The sequence below is a fragment of the Triplophysa dalaica genome, chromosome 9, assembly GCF_015846415.1.
Source record: "Triplophysa dalaica isolate WHDGS20190420 chromosome 9, ASM1584641v1, whole genome shotgun sequence".
Lineage (NCBI taxonomy): Eukaryota > Metazoa > Chordata > Actinopteri > Cypriniformes > Nemacheilidae > Triplophysa > Triplophysa dalaica.
This window is the reverse complement of record NC_079550.1, coordinates 15,055,689-15,069,230: the sequence shown is the minus strand read 5'-3', so window position 1 is coordinate 15,069,230 and position 13,542 is coordinate 15,055,689.

The window sequence follows — 13,542 nt, the reverse complement described above, 5'->3', positions numbered from 1 at the left end:
TAATTTGGGCCAGCGCCACATCATCTGAAGACTTCAATAGCTTGAGTTTGGGGTGGTACTATTTTCCACGGCTTTTTTACATATAACAGCTCAGTCAATAAATATTGCCCTTTTCATGCAGGTCTATTATGATTTGTCACATGATATTTACGGATCACTTGATTTACTAAAACATCTATAAACCAATGACAAATTCTGGAAACTTTTTCGATTCAAAAGGATCAAAAATCCGTGTTTAAAATTCTTCTTTTTACCACGATTCCCAACTGTAGGCGTATAATAATGGTGAAATAAAGCTGCTGAGTCCGTTTTCATAGGGAAGTTAAAAGTTTTATATCAATTACAGGAAAAGTTCACCCCAAAATGAAGGTTCGGTCATTTACTCATCCTCAAGTTGATCCACACTGTATTCATTTTGTTGTTATGCAAGTCACGAGCACTGTGCGCTCATAGTGCGGCGGTGATCACGTGCTGTGTGGTCAAAAACATTCACGACTATACTAAAACAACAGTTTGTGCCCTTGCTGCTCCTTATGTAGATTGTAATCTTACGCAGGGAAATGTTTAATCTTGTCTTGCCTGGATATTTGGTGCAAACTTGCGAATGCCCCCAAGTAACGCTTGTACACCCCCCTTCCAAAAACTTGCTTCCATGGCCCACCCGACGTTCTCTGAACGCCCACTGGGGGGCGGTACCGCCACTGTTGAGAAACGCTGCTATAAAGTATGAACAAAAAGAAACAAAAATTTAAAGAAACAAAAATGGGGATGTAGAGTCAAAAGTTACAGACTGTATCTTTAAACTAAATGGTAGTGTCTCTTTTCTTAATGACTGAAAGGTTATTTAATTTGCTCTTTGTGTGTAGAGTTTTGTTTGGTTTTTCAGTGCGGTGGGTAGCAGGTGGTCAGGGGAGCATGGCTCTATGATCTGTGTCTGAAGAGAGAGTGAAAGGCAAAGTGATGCTGGATCTCACTTTAGAGTAGCACGTGAGGTGTGAGATTAGAGAAGGGGCGGAAGACAACTTTCTGGAGAGTCATTCAAAAACAGCCTCTTTGTGTCACGGATAAAGCCTTCCTGTTTTTCCTTCTCACCCTCCCTGTACGGAAATGCCATCTGAAGGCGGTAAATAGAAGCATCCTTTGGGTCATGTTATTTCCACAGGTGCAATTAACACTCCCATCTGCTAATCTGTGATTAACGATGTTTACAAATATGCTGCACATGCCGGAGAGTGTCAGAATAGCAGCTCACACCTTCCTGGCATATTTTTCCGCTCTCGTCAGTCTTCCACCCTGTTTTTGTGCTTTTTGATATGTAATATGGATTTTGTGGTGGGAGGTGGCATAAGGGATCCAGAACCTTAAAAACGGAGTAGACATGTGGATGAGCATATGGCTCTCAAATCTGAGACATGTAATTTCTGTTTATTTTAATGTTTCAAAGTACAGTTTACCAGATATCAATCAAATTGTTGTTATTGGTAGTCTTAATTTTTATTCAAATTAAACCACTAAATGTTTAGTTTACATTTAGATCATTTTTATTTAAAATTTTAATGTAAAGGTTTCTTCTAATCAAATTAATCCAAATGTAGTCTTATTTTTTGTTGTTGAAAAAAGTAGTATTAAACAACTTTGTAGCTTTTTTTTGTTATTAAACATGTCTCTCAGCTTGAACATAGCCATAGAAGCTGACTTGGCATTAAAAATGAAACGTTAAATATATGATGGTTTCCTTTTAAAGGTAATGATTTAAAATCTATATGAGGGGATCACGTTATGATGTTTGCATATTGAGTAGATTTGATAAATTATTTTATGATTTTTAACTTTTCGTATTACTTTTACCTTGTCAAAGGTGTTTTTTGCTTCAAACTTTTCAAAAAATATAAAACCTTAAAAAGAGACTTAGATTTCCATTTAGAAATTTGAAACTAGTTTTCAATTTATACTCACTGTCAGAAAAAGGTGTCACTGGGCTGGTGGTACCCTTTCAAAATGAACACCTTTGCACCCAAAGAGTGCAGATTGAGGTTCATATTGGTACCAAATGTACACATATGTAACTTGAACTTTTTGGTATTTTGCAAGCGAATTTCGATCTTGAATGTGAATTTAGTTTTTAATTTATACTCGCACTCTCAGAATAAAGGTTGAAACTGGGTCGGTACCCCCTTAAAAAAAGTACACCTCAAGTGCACATTAGAACCAAAAGGTACATATTGGTACCAAATTTATACACATAAGTACCTAAACCGCACACATTAGGACCTTTTTAAATGGCCTTTTTTCTAAAACCACCTTGTCAAGCACCTTGTCAAGCTGTTGTTAAATGACTATAAATGCAGACGCCTGACCATGTATGTTTTTTTATTACTGTACCAAGTTGTTTGAAGTTCAAACTAACTGTAGGCTGTTTGTGGTCGCCAGTGTCATACTGCTTTTGCTGCTTTTATAAAAGCGGTAAGCTTTTCACAAGAGTTGATGCGTTACAGTGATTTCATAACGTGAAATTAAGTGTCTAAAACCTCCTAGCTGGTGTTGAAATTATTATAACGCTTTAGTATGAGTTTGACCTTTGGGTTTATGTTCTGTTGAGGCTACTGAATAAACGTAGGGATATGAAGTCAACATCTGTCATATATTGTTGAAAACTTTGCCAGTCAAGCGCCCATTTTAATTACCCCGTTGATCTTTGACTGCGCCTTGAGACACGAGTGCATTAAAACAAAGACAAGCAAGTTATTTCTAGTTTCATAAAAGCTTCATAAACATACATTCATTTACACCGTTTAGGTAAATGAGCCCATTTCCTTGTTTTAGCAATTTGCTGTAATCTAATGAAGAAATGTAGCTTGCTGTGCACAGCTCTGAAAGCATGCTGCTGTGTAAGCCAGCCTTCTAAACGCTATCAATTAGACTGATGCCACAATGCTCCACAATTGTTATACTAATTGCCAATTAGCTACCTTGAAATAAAGCACCTTTTTTTGCATTATTACATAGATTTACCATGTGATCAATCATTTTCAAATGAGTACAGGATATTTGCAAAAAACATTAACACTGTCCCACAGGTGGAATTTGATGTCATATGGGGTGTTTTCAACATAGGGAAGGAAGCTACATATGATATCGATATTTCTCCGTTTGCCTGCGTTTATGTTTGTGCAAAAAGAGATGCGTGTAAAGAGTCACTGTTAATCACAATCACACGCGGCTGAAGCATTTATGAGTGGTATTTACTCTCGTTGTATTCTGTCATACTCCTGAGAATACATAATGTGTTGTCAAACAGCAGGCCATTTAATAATTAGTCAGAAAGAAATACCGTACATCCATTGTAGTTGGTTTTAGTCAAATCATGACAGTCATTAATTAATATGCATCTTTAGGATCGTATAAATCATCGCCTGTGCCACAGTCACGTTTTTGGATGTGTTTAAGAATGCAGTGGTGACGCTTTGAATAGTTTTAAAAAGCCGTTTTTGTTTTTGATGCGTCACACAATCGCTCATTACATTCTCTTTTCAAACGGCCAGTCAGGTGTGGATTGCCCAGATTCGCGAAGGCGATGAAAGAATTCCAATTATGCGCAAACGACTTCGCTTGAAGTGCTTGGTGCAAACCTTAATGTTGGTTTGTGGGTAAACAAGCGGCTTTTATTGACAGTTCAAGGGCTCCTTTTGTGTGAAAATTGATAGAGAAATTTACAGGAAGCATGATTATTGATTGGATACTAATTGTGCTGAAGAAAAACAAGCTCCTCTTGATGGCCAGACTGGATCAAACAAGGCCATCAGCTGTGCTATTTCAATCCCATTCATCGCATAAAACATAAGCAGTGTTTACAATTTTAATCTATTTTATATTTTCATCGCATTTTAAGCTGGACACTCTTTGACTCCAAAAGGGTCTGTTAATGCAATGTTTTGACAACAGGATTAAATGGACAAATATCATGCCGACTCGTACGCGTTGGGATTGGGGTTTTGACAGCGGTGCCTTCGAGCCATTTTCTCAGGGGGGCTTAATCTGTTAATTAATGAGCACGGTGAACTAACTCCTCTTGGCTCAGGCGATGGCAGAAACATGCCAAAGCAACAAACAAAAACAGATGTGCAAGGCAATGGGACGGAAAGCGAGATCCACGTACTCTTCTCTGAGAGACGCACCGCGAGTCGTGCTTCTCGTGCCTCTCTGCATCTTCGTTTTAATTTTCTGATAATGGCTTCTAATTGCTGCAGCTGCTGTGCTCTCAGTCTTTGGGTCAGCGTGTCTTGGCGGGGCCCGCGTGGCCATGAGAGCCTTTTTTAGGGGCCGAATGTGAATCGGGGGGACTGCTTTTAATCTCAGGCAATTTATCTAATAAGGTGGAAAATCCTTAACCACATGTGACCGCGTGTTTGGGAGCCTTGTGGCATAGACGAACCGCATGGGGAGCGCGCTCCCTGTTCTGAATCAAGAGTGGAGCTCAGGTAGGGTTTTAATTACGGTTCCCTACTTCCCTAGGCTCTTCAGTTGCACAGGGCTCACAAACCGGCGGGCTCCCCGCAGCTGGGGCTCTCCCGATCTCCAAACCCCCTACCGGATGCAATTGAACCTGAGAAGCGCTCTTCCGCACACAAGCGCTACATTGTTGTTGTGCTACAGTGTCTCCGGCTCAATGATGATCAGGTGGGATGTTCTGATTGGATTCAGGGGTCTTATTGATCTCTGCTCGAATGACTGCGTGCACAGTTGCGGTACAAACGTAGACGCTTATGTAGACATCAGTTCAGGCAATGCAAGACAGTGATCAACAAGTGAGGGTGGGGGGGCGGTGGTCCTGCTCTCCTCAGGACAAGCTTCTGTGGTGCAGTCAGCAGACGGGACAGAGTTATCAATAGTCGCCGCTGGCCATTGATCGGCTGTATTGATCAGGATGGGCATTGGGGCCAGGGGAAGGAAAGGCCCGCTGGATCTTATCGGAGCAATTGTTTAGGGTCACTGACAAATTCAATTGCCTATCAGGGAGCGATCATGGAAACAAACGGCCGCTGTCGATGCAAAGGCCGGACCCTGTGGTAGCTGTCACTCAGCATTACTCCTGGTTTTGGAGAGCGCGAGGGGTTGTATGCGCACATACATTTGTCAGTTAGGTTAGTGGGGCACAGGAGGGCAAACTATTGCCCAGACTGCCCACTCCGCCCTGTGTGGCCAGCAGCTCTGAAAATTTCTGCACTACCACAGTTGTTCATTGAATAAATGAAAGCTGTTTTGTTTTAAAAAAACACAAATCTGCCCTTTTGTGACATTTGCTTCGTTTGTTCAAGTTGACTGCCCCTAATGACAGCTAATGTCATTCGTAGATTGCTATAGTGTCAGACACTTTGGCTTTGCAGGGTTTTTTTATCTTAAATTGGAGTTTCTTGGCAGTGCAGATTTTTTTGCTCTTTTTGCTTTGAATCCTTGAAACTTGTTGCCACTGTGAATTGATATAATTTCCATGCTACAATATTTTACAGGCCATAAAACAACATGGTAAAAAACTTCTTTTAATATTCATTTCTTATTTAAAGGGGTGATTCGCTGGAAATACGTGTTTTTCTTTGTCTTTGGTGTGTTATAAGTTATCCATGCATGTATTAGACACGTAAAATTGCAAAAATGTAAGTGTCGGAACAAAGGATGTATTTTAATTAAGAGCGAATGCTTACCCAGAACTGCCTGAAACGACTCATGTAACCACACCCCAGCGAATCTACGTCAGTTCGTAACACTATTTGACTAAGACCGCCCAAATGTATACCTAAGTAAGGTGGGCGTACCTGTCAGTACAATTGCTTTCGAACCTGATGTTCCAAATATGGTAAGAGGCGTTACGTTTGCTATAAAATGTAACAAATATGATGAATTTAATAAGTTTTCAACTTAAAATATTGAAGATTATCTAGAAGTAATATAAACATTTCTTTCTTAGTCATCTGTGAAACCTCAAAAAATGGAAAGCACGTCTGTTCTCCGCTCACTTGACCCCATAACCAGAGCAGAGATTCAGCTTAGTCATGTGACCCGCTGTTAAGGGCGACTGCCTCCTCTTTTGGGGTGTCAGACAAAACTTGTTACTGGCTTGCAGGGCCCTGAATCAAAAGAGTGGCTCGGGGCTCTTCTTTAGCTAATTACGGAAAACAGGAGCACCCTCCTTCCTCGCCCTCTTCACAGTACTTTTTTTTTTAAAGGGGGTGTTTTTGATAAGGTTTGCACTCTTGTCAACAAGCTCGTATTTAATTAGTGTTGATTGTTGTTAGCGTGTTCAATAGTTATTAATTAGAGCTGGGAGGGGCCGTCACATGCCCGGAGCTGTGACATCTTATGTGTTTCACACTCGGTCGTGACATGGCGTAGAAATGGAAAAAGAGGAAAAGATGTTTAGGATGAGAGAACAAAATGGTTGTTTCCAAGAATGAGGAAATCAATAGATATAAATGTTGATGCATATGACAGTAAGAACGTTTGCCAACAAACAGATTGAAAGCTATATAAAGACATAAACATAATAAACTTTACTTCATAAACTCAGCAAAAAGGAAACATTCCTTTTTAACGATACTGTATTTCAAAGAAATTTAAAGAAGATTACAGTTTCTGGTAAAACTTTAAATTATGGTACCCTTTATAAAGGATTTATATGTTCATTAATGATTAATAAGTCATTTACCAATGGATTATAAAGCAGTTATGACTGCATGAATAAAAAGGGGGATTCTAGTGAAATACCTTCCAAATAGTGATCCATTTTTAACTCGTTATAAATGCTTAATAAATGTATTTATTCATTATTTATTTGACTCGAAAGCAGATTCATTATTATCTTGATGTTTTGTTGTTTTTCTTATATCTGCTCATTATTTGGCCGTATTTCTATAGAATCTCCCTTTTTATTCATGCAGTTATAACTGTTTTATAATGCATTTGTAAATTTTCATAACCATTAATGAACAAATTTATAAATGCTTCATGAAGGGTACCTTAATGTAAAGTATTACCCAGATTCTGTATTGAAAAGGTTTAAGCAATGTTCTTCATGCTTTTTCAAAAAGCACAAACAATTCATGTACGTGTACCTACAGACTTGTCCTTATGGCCATAGCAGTTTTAAGATCAAAGCAGTTTTTTACACAAGTTACTCTAATTGTTAAGATAAGCATTAATACAGCCTAAGTACAGCCTGATGTATTTTTGTAGGCTAACCTAGAAGTAAGCGCTGTGTTGGTTCCCTTGACTGAAAGCCTTTTTTCCCCATAGACTTTTGGAAGATCACAAAAATAAGATTTGTGATTAACAAATGTTCATGATGTTTACACGTTTTGTCTATCAAGATACTCATTTTGAATATGTTTGAAGCCTCAATACAATCATAAGAAGTAAAAAGCTAACACAATGCTATAAACAGACACTATGGTCGCTGTATATCAACGTCACCACCACCAAGCCTTTACTTTACTAAAAACGTGTTCCCTGGTAGGTACAGCAATAAGTTCGTGAATGAATCCCCTATAAAGATTATTGCATTATTTGTAAGATTTATATGCGCGATGACGTCTAACGTCCCCGCCAATGAAGTAGTCGCTTTTAGCAACTTGTTAGCAAGCGCCGTTTTAAAGACCCTATATAGGTAAAAAATCACAAGAGGCTTAAAAATGGTGTGTTTTATGTCGTAGATTAAAACGTGAAAATAGTTCGAGGTTTTGTAAGCTACATTCCTTATATTAGGCGATTTACTAAAAAACAATTAAAAAACACCATAGACTTCGGAGCGATGGAACCGGAAGTCTTCAAATAATAACTTGCTTCCGGCGTTTGCAAACGAAAATGCGTCATCTACTCTGAGCCATGTTTGATGTCTAATGAGGATATTGACAGTAGCGCTGTGGTACTGGGACTCTGTTTGTTTCTGCCTTTCTGCACACAACACATTAGGTCTCGGTTCTGCTCGCGTCGAGACGCGTTGAAAGCTTAAATGTAGAATTGTTGCACAAACCCGCAGACTTGTGGATGAGGTTTGGCAGAAAATTATTTCTATATGTATGCATATTTCACCATATACACGACAGAGATGGGCTAAAATATATCATTTTCTGTCTTTGTGCACCAGGAATTGTCTTGAGGTTCATTCTAAACTTCTGCTGTGGGGTGCATTTCCCGCTGTTCAGCTGAGCATATACCCTCATTCGAAGTCGGCGCGAGAAGCTCTGCCTATTAAAATGTAAATTCCCTCTCGGTGCAGCAGGCCCAGACTGTGGAACTCAGCGGGTGAAGAGGGTGTGTGTGTGTGTGTGTGTGCGTGCGTGTACGTGCGTGTGTGTGTGTGTGTGGCGAGCTTATTTTCCAGCTTGGTCTGCTCAATGGATAGGCAGGATGTGACAGTACAAAAATAGATGTGTTCGTTATCTGTTGATGAATGCATAAATACTATTCATATGGCTTTCCATTAAAACCAAATGAAAATTAACTACCGTGCATAGTACAGCTAAATGTGAGAAATGATAAAAAGATGGCAAGAGACAAACCCGGCGCCTGTAGGCTATAACTTGCAGAAGATATGTAGAAAAATATTGTAATGGTTACTGCATTGAATATCTAAAGATTTCGTTTTTATTTACGTTTAACCTTCACTACATTTATTTGAAAAAAGAATACAAAATATTATGAATAGATGGTTATTGCTTTTATCCTATCATATTGAAAAAATAGGTGTATTGTTATTATTTCATGTAATTGTCAAATTCAACTCGTGTTGTAAGTAGGTATGCTATGAGACACATGAACATGTTTCATTTGCCAGTGTCATGAGTTTCATTTGAATTTGCCTTTGAACTAAAGACAGCACAAAGAAATATGTTTTCACTGACCCAGGTTCAGTTGCCCTGTGTGCCTGCAATACTACCTATACTGTGTGTATTATATTGCATGTATTTTTAATTTAAATCATTAGATAAAACACAAAAAGAACATGCATTTAGCTAAATTAAATAAACAAAACAATCACTTTGTTAAAATTATAATCAATTCTCAGACATTTGTCTGTCAAATAATGCAAAGCATGTTCCAGTCCAAGTAGTATTACCAGGTTAGCATTTGTTGCTCCACTAGGTGGAGCTGTGATCTTTTGGTAAAGGGCAGCTGTGTGTGTTTTTACGTGTGTGTATGAGAGAGTGGACAGGAGGGTTCGATTGACTTCTTTTTATTTTTTCTTCTTTTTTTATATACCTGGTAGGCAGTGTGCAATTGCGGAGGCATACTTCCGTGACCCATTGGGTAATTAGAAATAATAGAGCGTACTGTGAAAGACCCAACATTCAGAATTAATCGATTACTCTTGTAGTATTAATGTATGGCTGTGATTTGTGGTGTGTCCAAACCAAGAGTCACTGCAATGCATTGGAGACCCCCTTGCAAAAGCCTCATTCAACCCCCCTCTATGTTAAAACGGAAAGTAAAAAACATGCCAATGAATTTAAAGTATTTGCGAACCAACTCGTTTTATTAGAAATGCATTTAGTATTTAATCTGACACAAGGTGTCTGAAACGGACTGAAAATGTGGTTAATATTTGTCTAATACTACTGCACTGTATTTCGACAGTGTCTTAAATTGTAGAAGTTGATTTGTTTATTTGCATGTTGTATTGGCCCTATTGCATTGTGTTCATGATTTGATGATGTATTTGATCACATGACACAATATGACTCCATCACCTCACTTGTTGAAGTGAGTGATTGTGTTTACAGATTAGCTGTTTGATTGGATAACAGTGTTTTGTGTGCGCTCCAGTGAAAATAAGTGTGAATGAATACTAGATACAAAAACCAGCCTGTTCCTGTAAATCACTGTTGTTCTGTCATGGACGCCAATAGAGTTCACCAAAACCAACATTTCAATGTCTTATATTTTTCCCAAGTCCCTGTTAAAGACTGGCACGAATATCGTAGAAGCGCATTTGAGATGCATTGCTGTCAATTGTCTCAGAATAATTGGCATTGATTTAGCAGTTAGAATCTGATTTAGTCAAGGTTCTTGTCAGTAATGTTCTTCAGGCTTTAGAAGCTGGAGCCTTTTCTTAGGCATTTGTGATAATTAATCCGAGAAGATCTAGATAACGGGAGATTGTGGTGGTCTTACTTCTTAATGTAGCAATCTGAATGCAACACAAATGACCACTTCAGGGTATTTGTTTGATAAATGAGAAATACAAAGTAGAAAAGACACAGCAGTTATTATGTGTTTGGACACTTTGATGCGTTGATAATACAAAGCTTGTTCTTTTTTTAACCACTGCTCTTAAAATGTGCAAATATTTTGTGCATGAAGTAAAACAAAAGAGGAATACACTGTTTGAGATAGACTTTAGCAACCGACATTACAATTAGAGATGCTGCTCAGCACTGTTTATTCTCAAACCCTCTAAACCGACCTGTAAAAAACACTTTCAGGCAGACTGAAGTGAACAATAAACGTTTGCCCATTTTCTCGCAAAAACGTCTCGAGTGCGGGCCAACGTCGAACCCGTCATAATTTTGAAAAGCCTCAAAATATCTTTTAGGTAATTGGAGGTCATTTTAAGGAATAGCACTGTAGCCTGTTTGAACAAGCCACCATTTAGACTCGATTGTTGAAGGCTGAACATCCAAAACTGAAAAAGTGAGGCTGAACAATTTTTTCAGGCCTTTTGAACCCAGGGTTCAAACATTATTGTTTGCTGCTCTCGCTGAATGGAAGGCGGCAAATACTGTTGTTATGGCTGATTGAAAAAGCACAAGCACCTCATAAAAGCAGTAAAGTACCCTAGAAAAAACCCAGATATAAAATATTCCCTGTCTGTCTTGTCAAAAGACTGTCAGACGTTTGCTGTCGGGAGCATCACGGTAACTTTACAGGAAACAGAAAAGATTTGTATTTTATTGGTGCAGGAATATGATTTAATGACCTAACTGTTTTTTTACTGTATACATACCTGACTTGCCTTGAGTTCTTATGGGGCTCTGTGGATGTTTCCAGGCCTCATAATATTCTCGGTTTATATTGGGCCATGTTCATGAGGTCGTTTACAATGGGTTATTGATTTAGTCTTTCCTGCCTACTATGTGGTGGCCATGATAGGTCATTGTGTTGGACCCTAGAAGGTGTCTGCAACACTTAGTTTCGGTACATTATTATTCTGTTTCATTACAGATGTTTTCAACATCAGAGTCTTGGTGTACGCATTAAAATGATTTGAACCTTTTGGACCCAGTTCTGTGGACTGGTTCATTTGTTTAATGTACTATAGATTGGGTCTCAAACTACCATGAGACATTCCATTCCATTCCATTTTCTACCGCTTATCCGAACTACCTCGGGTCACGGGGAGCCTGTGCCTATCTCAGGAGTCATCGGGCATCAAGGCAGGATACACCCTGGATGGAGTGACCATGAGACATATTTAAAGTAAATTGTGATGCTTGTTTTTAGTTTATTAGTTAACATTTTTGTACAAAGCAAATATCCAGACGGAGAGTGTGTTCTTTAGCACAAAATGAGCCGAATTGACCGCGAGTAACAAAACATCATTGTTTAACTGAAACCATTCGCTATTATTTTCTTATTTTCTCCGTTTGCCATTACATAGGTTTGGCACATGTTATTTTCAAGAGAGTTTAAAAGCAGTGTGAGGTGAATTTCAGAATGTGCTTCCTGATAATGACCTAAGATTTCTCCGGACCGCTTTTCCGCAGCTTCACGCAGAGCTCCAGGCCCTCTGCTTCTCGAAACTCAAAACGAAGGCGCGCACACACATGATAAAGACGAGACTCCGGCGGGCTCGGCGCAGCTAAACGCATTGTGATTTATTGTGCTTTAATTTGGATGGCGTCTATTGTTTGTGGCTTGCGGAGGGCTGCCTGCTGACAGTAATTTCTGCGGTTTGTGTGGATTCTGCTTGAGCTAATAGCACTCTCTTTTACTCTGTGTTCGGCCCTGGTACGACAGAAGGAAGCAGGAAATAAACAGCAGTTCCTATTTACCCTGCCAATTTCACTTGACGGCGCGCTGCGTATTGAAATGAACTGGGCAGCCTTCTAATGCGACGGAAAGTATGGAGCCGGCAGTGGGAGAGATAGATTGTAGCAGGCAATTACGGCGGTCAGGCCTCTGATTAGAGCGCTGCCTGCTAGGCCCTCAGCCTCACGACTGCCTCTTATCATGATGAGGCCGGTATTGGTCCGGACATTGTTTGATTGCTTTCAGACACGTTTGTTAAATTCGACGCGCGCAACGTTTCCTGTTTCTACATGCGTCGCTGTTCTCGTGAGACGCTTTGAATGTTAAACTTTCACCTTGCCCTGATAGCAGAAAAGAGATCTTCTCTTCCAAATCACTTGCATTTGTGGGTCTATTGTGCGTTTGATTTATTTTCTGCTGTATGCTGCACGGGAGGCATGCTCAGAGTCTGAGGGTTTAAATTGTATGACTGTATATATGCTTTGAACTGTTCTTGCTACAAGAAATGACAGATGGTGACCAAACTGCAAGCAGTGTAATAAAAGAGATTCACCAACTCTTTCTGTAGCCTTACATCTTTCTCTCACGTCTTTCTAGACCTGAGCAATCAGTCAGTTAGTTATATGCTGCGAAATAACACACTGGCGATGACCAGCCGCTGTCTGTTTGCTGTAGGTTCTCATCTACAGCATGTGTGCATATGTGTCTCGGCTGATGCAAAGCTTCTGATGCAAAGCTCATTTGAACGTGACCTCTCTAAATGGGTTTAACGCAGTGCGCTTTCACGTTATTGCAGTGATAGTTGCAATGAAACCTTCACTTTCTCATTGCCTCAGGGGAAAGTAGTCGCTGCCTGCTTAAGTGTCCTGCATACAGGGAGTTCTGGTTGGAAACTGTGCTAGATAGATTAAGGTAAAAATGTTTTGAAATGTGTGGATTGTGAGCCTTCGTTGTTTTTTTTTGTTTTTTTTGGACTTTCGTATTTCATTAGCGCTCGGTGATATTGAAAAAGCATGATGACTTTGCCGGCGACAGAAAATTAGACAATACCCTGCATTTCATAATGATTTTAATATGCTTTTATTTGGCCACTAAGTTTTCTCAAGACATCATCGGGAGAAGTCATTAGGAAAGAGACGTGCCTCTGAAACTTTGTTTGCTTGATTTGGGAAGTGATTTAGAAATGATTTTATTTAATTTAGTCAAATTGTCCATTTGAATGAATTGATTCAGTAAAAATGTTAGTAAATAGGTCAAGGTATATAGGTGTTGCTGTTTTTGGTTTAGTATATTATTGGGTGCACATCACAGCTGCCCTTCAAAAACCTTGTATCTCCATATTTTGTGACTTTTATTTTTGGGCATAAATCATTATTATTAGTCACCCTTTATGTTTGTCACTGGGGTTTGCAAATATCGAACTAATAAAAAGTATTTAAAAGTGTTTGTCAACTTTTTCCATTTCCTGAAAAACAGTGAATTTGGACATCGAAGGTTTCAGAAGGACAGTGATACTATAAT